Source organism: Phoxinus phoxinus, assembly GCF_949152265.1.
Source record: "Phoxinus phoxinus genome assembly, chromosome: 13".
In the NCBI taxonomy this organism is placed as follows: Eukaryota; Metazoa; Chordata; class Actinopteri; order Cypriniformes; family Leuciscidae; genus Phoxinus; species Phoxinus phoxinus.
Genome location: NC_136888.1, coordinates 30,568,256 through 30,580,688, shown reverse-complemented (window position 1 = coordinate 30,580,688; position 12,433 = coordinate 30,568,256). Strand labels below are relative to the sequence as shown.

The 12,433-nt window shown below is 40.2% G+C and overlaps 1 protein-coding gene across 2 annotated transcripts in view; it reads right to left on the bottom strand.

The window, feature by feature from the left end:
• otx2b (orthodenticle homeobox 2b) overlaps nt 1-12,433 on the bottom strand; it is a 79,162-nt gene that overhangs the window by 43,111 nt on the left and 23,618 nt on the right. For both annotated transcript variants that reach the window (XM_079632793.1, XM_079632792.1), the window contains one exon: nt 3,854-3,951. The gene's annotated coding sequence lies outside the window, so the exon portion shown is untranslated. The remainder of the gene's footprint in view (nt 1-3,853; nt 3,952-12,433) is intronic.

Below are 12,433 nucleotides of genomic sequence, written 5' to 3'. Positions count from 1 at the left end.
ATCAACTAATGTTAACAAATGCAACTTTTGATTTGAATAATGTATTAAATGTTGAAACTTTAATAAATTAATAAATGCTGTAGAAGTGCAGTTCATCATGTTAACTAAATTAATTGTAAAGTGTTTCCAAAATAACAACCCCCCCAAAAAAACTATTTAGTATTTTTATACATTATAAAAAAATTATAATTATAACATGAGTCAATAAAATAATACGACATTCTCTTCATAAAAGGCAGAATATTAGATAACTGCATGTGTTTAGAAAGAGGAATGCATGCTGCGCTCTCATATGCTAAGCTACGTTCGCGTCGCATATAGTGACTGGAATATTAAACACTCTCACTAAATAAAGAAGATATCTGTTACTTCGAGGGTCAACGCTGTCTCATTTTTTTGGGTAAAAATCATTTAGTTAGTTAAACATGGTCAGAATTTTTCTTCCCTGCTCAATTTCTTTCTCTTCAGAAACTTGACCTTTGCTTGTGGAGGATTTTTTATATTGGTGAACCCCTCCTCTGCCAGTTGATAAAAAGCGAAGTATCTGAATGTAGCAGGAGAGCTATTATAGTACAAACCCCCCCGCTCCCTCCCCCCTCCCCCCAGCACCTCTCACCTTTAAATCTGTCTTTTCATATTCCTCTCAAAGCCCCTTGTCTGGGAGAAAAAGACACACTAAACAGGATCTCTGGGCAAACAAGTGACGAGGTACAGAGAGGGCGAGAGTGGAGGGTGGGAGCTGTAGCAGACATTGTTAAAGGATTCTTAGACCAAGAAGTAAAAAAGTGAAGTAAAAACTGCTCTTTTTTTGTGCCGTACATATATTTAGTGTTATTTTTTGTGTTAGTAAAGAAAAACAATCCGTCTGCACAATGAAACTAGCGAAACACACGACTCTTGTGAAAGAAAAAGGCAGCGTTTTTAATATAAAGTGGTCCCAAAAACTGCACTAAAAACCTATGGATTTCATGGCATTAATAATATTTTGTAAAAATGTGACATTTGTACTCATATGATGATAGACAGGAAAATATAGGCTATTTTTTTATTGAGTTGTTATTTTTTGAGCTGATACTTTTACCTTGTGAGTACATGCTTTTTATCACATTAATATGAGCATGATCTACTAATGTTTGAGAACCAGGAAGTTTCCAACCAAACGTTAACCACCTTATTTATTTCTCTTGACCATAGATGACACAAAATCTCATCTCAACACTTTTGTTGAACGGCTATGCTATTTTTCCGAATATCAACATTTGTGAGATTTAGTCAGCCGAAAGAGTTAATTGATCAAATTGTGTGTCTCTGGAAAATAGAGATCTATGACAAATGTATTATGTTGAATATCAAAGTTTTTGTGTCTGTTTGTTAATGAGGGATTTGTGAACACATTCACGTTTTTAGATTTGTGGAGTATAATAAGTTATAGTTTTTATTTTGAAGTAAAAAGATGAATTAAATAGATCCTTGGGGTATATGGATATAATTGTGGAATGTTGTAGTGTTTATTAATTTTAATAATTATAATTAATGGAGTTATTATTCAGTATTTCCATGAATTAGATGTACATTTCAGACACCTTCGCTTTCATTGAAGCCGATTCAATTTGCATTCGTAGTGTTGCTATTATGACGTATCTTCAATTAAAATATGGGCAAGTAAATATGTAAATATTCATATGCCTGTATATAAGTCACAGAATAATTTTACCTTTCAGTAAAACTCTTTTGATTCTACTTTTTCTGGCATTGGTTATTCTATTAGTGAACTAAATTGAAAATTATAAATGTTAAGAATAGTTGATTTAGTATTTTACATGAATAATACTTTAAATAATGATATTAAAAGTAATTTATACATTCTGTGAAAGTTTATCCAGGGGATTTATCCAAGTTTATCCAGGGGTTACCCCATTAGTGGTCTTTGAATAATTTACATTTTGTGCTACAGCATCTAAATTAGCAAATGTTTCAATTTATTTCCTATAATAACACATTGACTGATGGATCATAATCCTGTACAAGCTAAATTCATATATAAATATGTTACAATTTAAAAGTAAATGCAAAATGTTCTGGGGGGGGGGGGGGGGCATCTTCCCCCATGATGACTATATATACTAAAAATAATAAAAACGTCCTATTTCTGTTTATAAAAACCCTAAAAATTTTCTTGAATAGATAATACATTTAAAATGAGTGCCATTCATAAGCAAATGATAGAGAAGAATTTTTTTATTTGTAATTTTTTTTTTTTTCAAATGACAGCAATGCATTTTTACGTTTACCTGACAAATATTTGTCGGGGCCGCTGTATATTTAATTGAATTATAGTTATTTTCCCCTGTAAGTCTTCTTTTGGGTCTAGGGAAATGTAGAGAATAAATAAGGTGGTGTACGCACATCCAAAAAAAAAACGTTAAAACTAGGGGAATCCAAGGCTAAATATTTGCATTACATCAAAGTGCTACAATTTATAATTTCGAAAAATGAAACGTGGAAAAAACAGCAGTGTTACAAAATGTAAACGTTAAACAAGCACGTGGGTGAACAATGCAGTGTCACATAGGACTGCATTTGATGTATTTCAATTTGGAGATTAACAGCAACTCGCGACCAACAGGCAAAATGGCGAGACAAATGAAATGGGTAATGAGGCTACATGAGGCAATCCAGCAGACTGGCCCGGCAGCCATAGCTGTGACTATGCCGTTTAAAGAAACAGTCAAACGGTAATCACGCAGCCGTGAATCATAAGCCTTAGGTAAGCTATGTAATGCTGGTAAGACGGTGAGCTGTGTTTTATTGGTGCAGAAAGAAATCCCTCACACCATTCAGAGAAAGAATCACAACAGTAATACCATTAACTTGCACCAGGGATCTCCAAATGCCATTTAATTGCCAATAGCAGGCCTATTGTTTGGTGCGGGTAAACACAGACTTGGCAAGAGGGGGGTTCAAGTTGAAGGAGTGTCAGACTCTGGGCGTCTGGCGACCAGTGGCCCCTTCTCCCAGTCCCCGAAACACCAAGAGGAATTCACACGCACACACACACACACACACACACACACACACACACACACACACACACACACGCTAGCATAGCCCCCTCATCTCCACCTAAGCTCCAGAGTAACTAGCTTAACTAAAGTCTTCAGAGACGGTAAATTGGGGCAAAGTCTTCTCTTCCTCTTCTTAATACCAGATTTGTTCGACAATGTGATTTGAGGCTTGTCTATTCAAGGCCTTTTTGGGTTCTGAGCAAAGGGCTTGAGGCTCAAGGCCATTTTACCCCACTCATATTATAGGCCCATTTTCATCCGTGTGTACATGTGGATTTGTGCGTCTGTGTGCTTGTTTTATGGAGGTGTTATGTTTATAATTCTGATTACGGTGGAGTTTTAATTTCTGCTGTGCATTGCGAATGAGAAGCCGCTCTGTATAGCAGGTGGCCGTGATGTTGTTATTTAGCGAAGTTGTCTCAGTTTCTCTTTTATGAATTTCTCTTTCATGCCCAACAATGGTTTCAGCGAAAGTGGTGAATGTTTATGCCTTTCTGTTTATGCGGTAAATACGTGTCTTTAGGGTTTTGTTCACTGTTCTCTGACAGGCTTGTTCTAAGAGGGCCGTGATTGGCTGCGAGCGCCGTGCAGTGTGTGTGTGCGCTGTGGCTCACAGGAAACTCTATTGTCCACAACTAGAGTCTGGCCAATGAACAGCCATCAGCAGTCCTCACCACTGATTGAGTTTGACAGCGCTTCAGGAGGAGGCAAGCAAAACGTTTTTTGGCCTTTCATTTGAAAATAAAAAGATTTTTTTTCTATTTTTTTTTAGAGGCCTCTTTTCTTACCTCACTCACCCCTCCTTTCCCAGCACCCTCTGTTCTTCTGTGGTGACCAGGAGGTTAGATGATGGAGAGTGGGACTTAGAAAGGACACGCCATCAAACCTATGAAGAAATTCAAAATAGTCCCAAGTCATTAACGTTGTAGTTTAAGCTCTATTCTTGTTTGAGTTGTTGCCATGTAATTCCAGTCAGGTACAGCTGATAGTCAACTATTTATTATATGCTTTTTCTTAGAACTCCAACCCTGCTGAAAAGACCTGTATATGTTGTGTTTTGGATGCTGGTCCCTTAACATGCGATACTGGTGTGATCACTGGGCTTCTTAGATAACCAGTATCGCATGTTAAGGGACCAGCATCCAAAACACAACATATGCTGGTATGATACCAACAAGGCTACTTTGGGCAGCCAGCATCACCAGTAAGTGTTGAGGTGTGAATAATGAACATTCATTGCAATGCTGGTCCACCATTTAGACCAGCATCAAAACTAACAAGTACAAATCGACCTGTATCAGTATAAACATGCATGCTGGTTAAACCTTTCAGTAGGGAACGAAGAAAGACTGAGGAAGGAAGAAAGAATTTCATTTTAATTCCTAAAAAAGATTTTACAATTAATTGATTTGACAATATCTTAATTTCCATCAATGTAGTAAACATTGTAAACTGAAAACATGTATAAAAAACAGGGAAAAAAGACGTAAAAAATGTAAATTGGAATCCAATTGTAAGCTACAGAAAATGAATGGAAAAGAGGGGGGGGGGGGGGGTCTTGCTTTAAAAAATAAAACATTTTCAATTTCAGTATACACGATAAAGAACAGTTGATGAGAACATGTCTGAATCACACGTGTGCTGACTATAACACACAGAGAATGAAACCCACAGCGCTGTGTGATTTACTTCCAGTTCCAATAAGATTCAGGCAGGCGAGGTCCCTAGTGCCCCACGCTCCTTATTTAATGCAAATGACTGTCATTTAGAATCCAGTGCATTTCTCGTGGCAGCACATTGCCTAATCAATGTGAAGAGCCGTGTAAAAAAAACATTGGATCTTTGTAATAGTTGTTTTTGACCGAGTCAAGTGTGGCTGCTAGAAGTAATCTTAACCTGAGATTCAATTATGAGTGCCTGGCTAAGCAAAAGCAAAAGCAGAAGCAAGTCTTGATCGAAACGGGGCTCTATGTGTGTGTGTGTGTGTGTGTGTGTGGATGTCATAGGTGCTGAAATACAAAAGGCAACACTTTTACAAAAAGGCAAATACAAACTCACATCATCTGGGCTCCACAGCTCAATGTCAGAGTGCACTGAACACTAGGCCGTGGCTCAGATGATATAAAAAAATGGTTACACTTTATTTTAAGGTGTCCGTGTGACAGTGTAATTATACATTTTAAGTATTACGGTAAGTAATAATAAAGTATATGTCCTCAGTTAAGGGTTAGGATTAGGGTGTGGTTTAGTGTTATTATGCACAATTTATAGAAATTACTTGTTACAAGGAGACTGTAAAATACAGTGTTACCAAAAACATATTTTTTAAATCACCATAAAAATATAAATGGACAACTTATGTAATATTACATTATTTATTATAAACATTGAGAATTGTTAGATTATCCATGCATCATTTTTTTAATTCATGTGCCCTCGTAATGTTTCATCAGAATAACTTCCCTCCCTCTTGCAGCGACATCTCTTCTATTTTCTGATGATGCATTTATTGGCGTGAGGCGGGACAATCTGTCACTCACACGAGATCCCAGTAATAGCAAACCACAACCATCCAATCGATTCTCAATGTACAAAATCCAATTTTACTCCCCAAATTGTTTTCTTGTTTGTGAAGCCATTTCACTCTGATGTGTTACAATAGAGAAGAAAAGACTACTGCAACTTCCGTTTCATGCCGACTTTAATATTGTTTCTAATCTGTGATCATCACCATACCTATTTAGCATAAATAATTTCAGTGCTTGGGATTAAAAAAAACAAACAGTTTTTAGGAACTGGTGTCACTGAATTGCTGTATTATTATTCTTGTCAATATTTGAATATTTATTTGCTATGTTTCCTTTTTTGCAGTCGCGGCACAAGAGGAAGCAGAAGAAGAAGAAGAAGAAGAAGTCTGTTGGCATCAGGAATCTGGTGACAATTCAGATGGTGTCAGATGGCCTTGATCGTGCATGGGTTATGAAAGAGGCATGTGGCAAATTTTAGCTCAAAATCTCATTGTCACCTTTTTACAAGCTCCCTGTCTGTTTTCCAAATGTAGTGTTTGGGGAAAACAGAATAGCCCGGAAAGGGAGGGTGATTGCGGAACATCCATGACACCATTCTAACACGCTCCGGAAATTCATATTTATTGTGTTTGCTAGCTGCTAGGCATGGTTAAGCATAGATCATTCAGACCCATTAGGGAATCATTACATCCATGGCCTTCGTTATATGCGCAGATTTGTCAATCTAAAAAATTCTGCATAATGCATAGTGTCAATTAGGATCATCAGCAATGCAACAAATGAGTACAGTTCTAATTTCAGCACATCAGAAGAGGTTCAAACCCTTGAGACAAAATGACTTTGAGCTGATCTTTTCTAAAAAGAGAGAGAGGAGAGGAGATGGGTTGCAATAGAGGAGAGATTGGTTAAAGGACAGCATGAACTGAATAAACATGCTATGAAGTGGATCTTCCTGTCTTTCCCAAGGACATTCAGAGTCTCTCTCTCTCCACTTCTTTCTCTTTTTCTCCTTTCTCATTCTTCCTAAAATGCGACAGTGAGCTAATGACAGCAACATAAATACAAAAAAGGCAATTTAGCTTCTTCTTGTGAAACTTCTTTGAAAATAAAGGAATTTTAATTATGGTCCACAATGAAAAAGAAGAAAAAAAAAAGAAGGGGGAGGAGAGAAGAGAGAGAGAAAACACTCACGCACAGTAAACAAAGCTGAAACAATTATCTTCTGGTGACCAGTGTGTGTTTTTAGAACACTCATTTAATCTTTTATTTACTGCGGAGAGAGGAAGAGTGAGGGAGGGAGGGAGAAAACATGCATGTTTGAGAGTGGGAGTGAGAGAGAGGAACTGAGAGATAGGAGGGGAGGGGTGAGAGAGAGGCTAGGGTGAAAAGAACAAGATAACGTGCAAACATTTTGCATATCCTCGCCCTAATAAGTAAAAGATGCATTTTTATGAGGCAAATCATTCAGCTTGTATTGTGTGTGAAAGGTTGTCATTTGTTGTTGAAGGCCGACATTCACCACCCCCAGCGAAACAACTGTGGTAACCACTCATCAGTGCATGTTAATGGATTGACATTGAATAACTGCAATGGCCTTGGAAATAAAAAAAGGGTGAAAAATGTGACACATTAAGTGATCACTGAAGTTGTTTTTAGGTGCTTTCACACTTGGTTTGATTGTTTGATTTGAACCAGAGTTCCCCCTTTACTTTGCTGGATTCAGTCACCTGGATTTCTTGGGTCAGAACCATGGTATCTTGCGTCATCAAAGCAGCAGCTGTTTGTCATACACATGTTTACATATTCATCTAAACGCCACTCCGAGCAGTAGGGCTGGGTATCGAGTTTGATACTTTTAGGCGCCAACCGAATTGCCTCGATACCATCGAGTATCATAAAATGTCTTATCGTTCGGTACCAAATTTCGATACCTAAGGGATTAATCTTGTCAACGTCAGTGAGCCAATAAACATGCAGCATGATTGACTGTAGCGAGACCTCAAGAAAAAACACTAGTTACGTTGGTTACGCCCAGAGACATGGCTCACACATTAAGCTGTAGTGTGTAACCCCGTCCACTCTAGTCAATGTTTGTGTTTCGTTTTGGGACGTTTCAGAAGCGTCCCACTGCGCTAAAGAATGGAGCCTAGTCTATTTTTGACGAACGCCGTCGCAGTTCAAATACAAATCTGGCAAATCTTGTGAATCCAGTTGCTTCGTTTCTGAAATGCTCCTGGTGTGAGTTGGCACTGCGTGGAGGACAGAACAAAACCTTGTCAGAGATGGGATGCGCCACAGATGTGTGTAGTGTAAATAGGGGTAAGCGTCCCAACCCCCATAGATGTAAAAGATGTGGAAAAGATCAAAAGTGTGGCTACATTTCACCAGGCTCGATACCAACACCGTGCGTGCAATATTTGCGACAAGATAATTGCTGCCAAGACCGGCAACACCACAAATCTGATGAAGCACTTAAAAGTTCATGGAATAACTTAAACTTAAGAGCAGAAAGTTGCGCCGTCTTCGACTGCAAGCGCGTGCCACATAAATGAACCGAAACTCAGCTTATAGGATACTTGCCTCACAGACATGAAAAACAGGCCTATAGAAAGCTTGAAAGGTCTACTTTTAAACAAATACTCTGATCATGTAATACAAATGAAAGATGCATTTCCCTCTATAGACTTTGGAACAATCTTCCTAACATTGTCCAGGAAGCCGGACACACTCCGTCAGTTCAAATCTAGACTAAAAACACATCTCTTCGGCCTAGCATACACATAACACATTATAGACTTCTATAACTCAATGTTAGGCTGCATAGTTTAGATCAGCCGGAACCGGGAACACTTCCCATAAACCCTGATGTACTTGGTAGTACATCATAAGAAAGATGGAATCTACGCTAATATTAGTCTCTCTGTTTATCGCGAGGTTTACCGCAGTCCGCCAGATCCAGGCCGTATCCGGATCTGATGAAGGACCTGGACACGACGACAACACAGTCCTGAAGTGTCAACTAGTCTCTCCCCTGTAAAGGCCTCCCTCCCTTCTCTTCACCTCTGTACAGATAAAACGTTGTCGGGATAATTCCGGTTCACGTGGCTATGCGGAAGCGATGGAAAATTCTGTATTATAAATTTTTCAAGGCTTGTACCTTGGAACCTATTTCATGGTTTGACACTGTTTTGTGCAAATGAGCGGCCGGATCGCATTAGGGGTTTTCTGTTAGAACAGTGTCGTGTTAGCGCCCCCCTAAGTTAATAACTAATGATCGTTGCGAGGAAGTGAATCAGTCAAAAGTAACTTTAGCGGGACAAGAACTTTATTCTAGAGCTGCTGTAAAGCCAAAACAATCGCTGTTACTTTAATTTCCTATTATCACTGTAAAGCTGCTTTGAAACAATCTATATTGTTAAAAGCGCTATATATATATGAAGGTGACTTGACTATAGGCGCAAGCGCTCATTCACTATACTGCAGATGACGCAGTATATTCTATATCGATGTCAAAAAATTTTTTTACGATAACAAACCCTACCCAGAAGTGAGTTGGGATGTTTGCTAACAGTATACAGATGCAAATTTAATTATTTTCACCCCTAAGTTAATAATGAAAAAGAAATTTGCCACGGGTATATCAGGGCCTTTAGTTTCCACAGGTCAAATTACCCAGCAATAAATGTAGCATTGGTGGTCATCAGCATAACAACATAGGATGATGGTATGCAGGCGCCCTCACAGGCATCAAAGCTAACATGACTTTCTTGGTCAAACAAGAAAGACTATGCTAGGCAACCACCTACACTGGCTCAGTTTTGCTGATGAATAGTATATGGCTATGTCTGTTCACCTGCTAAACCAGGGTTCTTAAAGTCGGCATGAAATCAAAATTGACCCTATTTACTTTGTTAGCGGATATTACTAGTCTTGTGGTGAACAATTAATCCGTGCAAGTTAATACACATATAAAAATAGTTTGCCGTGGTTATCTTTAATCAAAGTCTGAAAAGTTACTTCCGGCTCTGGAATGGTTCTTTTTCTGATGACATAGGCTTGATGGCTTGGGTTGCTTAAACGCTTAACCACTCCCCTCAAACCATTACTCTGCTATGGGCGAGAGATGGAGAGGAGGAGCGCTAAAGTAAAACCCTGCCCTCTGTTCAATATTCTGTTTCACTCGGAAATGCATCACAAGACTTGAGAAAAGTCGTTTGCAACTTCCGGTTCACGCGGACTTTAACTTGTGAGACTCCTCTGTCAACAAGATACACCAAAAAGAACATGCCGGTTAACAAGACTTTGGTGGTAACAGTATAGCTATGCTGGTCTGTCATCTACAGCAGCAGCAGATTCCAGTGAACTCAAATCTGATGCTCATTTTGAATGATGCTATAACATCAAAGCATTGGAATCACCAAATCTGTCTTTTCTGGTACTTTCTTTTGGGTATTGGTTCAAATTCCCTTCATGGATTAGGAAAATATAATTGTCTCATTGTACCTGCAGAACACGCTGCACTTCCAGTCCAGCACAAATACAGTGCGAACAAGCTGCAATGGTGTGGAAGTGATGTGAGAGGCACTCAAAAGGCTATTACGCGTGTAGGCCGCCTCTGAATGACATATGGTGATTAAACTAAGTGGATGTCCAGCGGGAGACCGGTGTATAAGAAACTTAATTAAAGCTATCACTGTCAACTGCCAAACGAGCTTATTGACACATCGGCCTGTGCTGCCACACCAGTTCACGTAGATCTTTATCAGTCTTTACTCAAAGCTTTCCTGGCTGGCGTCTGCTGGTTTCTCTTTTAGGGTGTTAAATACGGAGCAAGGTGTCAGTGTTATCCTTCTTGTGCCCCTTTCACCAACTTACGTGTGTGTTCGTTCATTGTGATTGGTGGGCCAAGATAGCAGAGAGGGGCCACAAAGCACCATTTGCAATGAGCAGGAGAAGGAGAGGTGAGGGAGAAAATTCCATAGGATTAATTTTCTTCAAGGCGCCCCCTACCCCCTCTTGCAGTCCCTAGCCACCCCCGACCGTAACTTCAGCTGTGCAGCCCGGTGTTAAAAGGCCCAGAGGAATACCGTCTTTGTCATCCCGTCGATTTGGGGGGAAGAATAAGAGAAGTTTAATCCCCATTGTCCGTGGGTCTGGTCGGGAGGGGGGTTGGCGGCTGTAAGATGATCCAACCAGCCTCGCTAATCCCCCCATACCCAATGGAACCTCACCCCCCCACACACCTCAACAATGGCACAGTCCTAACTGGGAGTCAGACCCCAATGTGCACATTCTAAAGAGGAAAATGAAGTGAAGTAAAAAGTTGCCACAACAGAGAGAATGAAGTACGGGATGGAAGGACAGAGGGCGGAGAAGGCTAAAGGAGGTGTGGGTGGCAGAATACCTTGTGTCCCTCGGAAAGCTGTTGTTGCTCTTTTGTGGGCTCCTTGGCAACAGGGTATGCCGTGAGACTCCCTCAAAACCTTAGTATTCCTCTCCCAAACAAGACTCCAGAACAAGGGCAAAGAAAGGGCCTTCCTCAAGAACTAAGAAACACCCCGAATTATGAAAAAGTAATCTTTAGAGAAATCTAGGTCTTTACCTCAATTACAATTAGAGAGGACATTGCAACAGTTACTGTCATGATCACTAGTATTAGTAACTTTAGAGTTGGAAGATCTAGGCAAAATGTTTGCTGAAGGTCATATATATTATTACAATTAAATATCCACGATTTGCGAAGACCAAATGTTATAGTTTAAGAATTTATTATTGAAGAGCCTGTACTGGCCAACCACTATTCTGAGGGAGGGGTGTTTCCCCCTAATGTCTATCAAATATATACATAAAGTGCACGCTTGCATTTCTGTGTTTCTCTACGCAGTGATTGGAAAAGGTTGGAAGACGAGGGTAAGCCAGAAAATACTTCTTTAACATGCAAAGAAAAGAACATGGGAGATTTGAGACCAGGAGACAGACAAAGAGTCTGGGGGGAACTTGGATGACTCTGTAGACCTTCAGGGTAAATATGATGCTATCGCCTAGAAGGGACTTCATCACTTTGAACATTAGGGTATCCAAACTCTGATGAGGTACAGATCTGATGAAGTACAGTTGAGATTGAAAGAGGCACTGTGAGGGTAGGGTAAGCACAAGAGAGAGTGAAAGAGACAGAGAAAGGGAAAGAGCCAGGAGACAGCCGTTTAAAATTCAGTTTCCTGGGAGTGAAGAGGCTAATCCTGCCTCCGTAATTCCCTGCAGCAGAAGCAAACCCCCATCCATCCATCCCTCCCTCCCTCCCCATCATCATCACTTCTCTCCTCTCTCACTGACTCTACCCTATCTCTTTATTCCTCTGTCTCTAACATTCTCTCTCGCTGTCTTTCTCACTGTCTCACTATTTCTCCGCTTAATCTCTCGCCGTCTCTCTCCCTCTTTCCCCCCATCTCTCACTTTCTCCCTCTCTCTTTCTCTCTCTGAGTGACAGTACAATGCCCAGACCCTCACATGCTTATCTAACTCTAGCAGATGGTCGACTTGGATCAATGCACACATGCCACGATCAATGGCTGCGATAAAAAGCGGCGGGGATGGTACTTGTTCCCCCTCTCTTTTTCTCTCCCCATTTCCCTCCCTTCATGCCCATCGTGCTGCCCGGCCGATTGTCTCTCCCTTTTCCACATCTGCATCTGGACCAGCACCCAGTGAGGGGAGGCCTTGGAGAACAGGGTGCTTCCAGTCCTTAGGGGCTGCCTGCTGCTATTGCCTGCTGACTTTTGTCCTCTAGTATTTCTCTGCATCCCTTTTCTCTCACCCCTTTCTTCATCTTTCCTGCCGTCT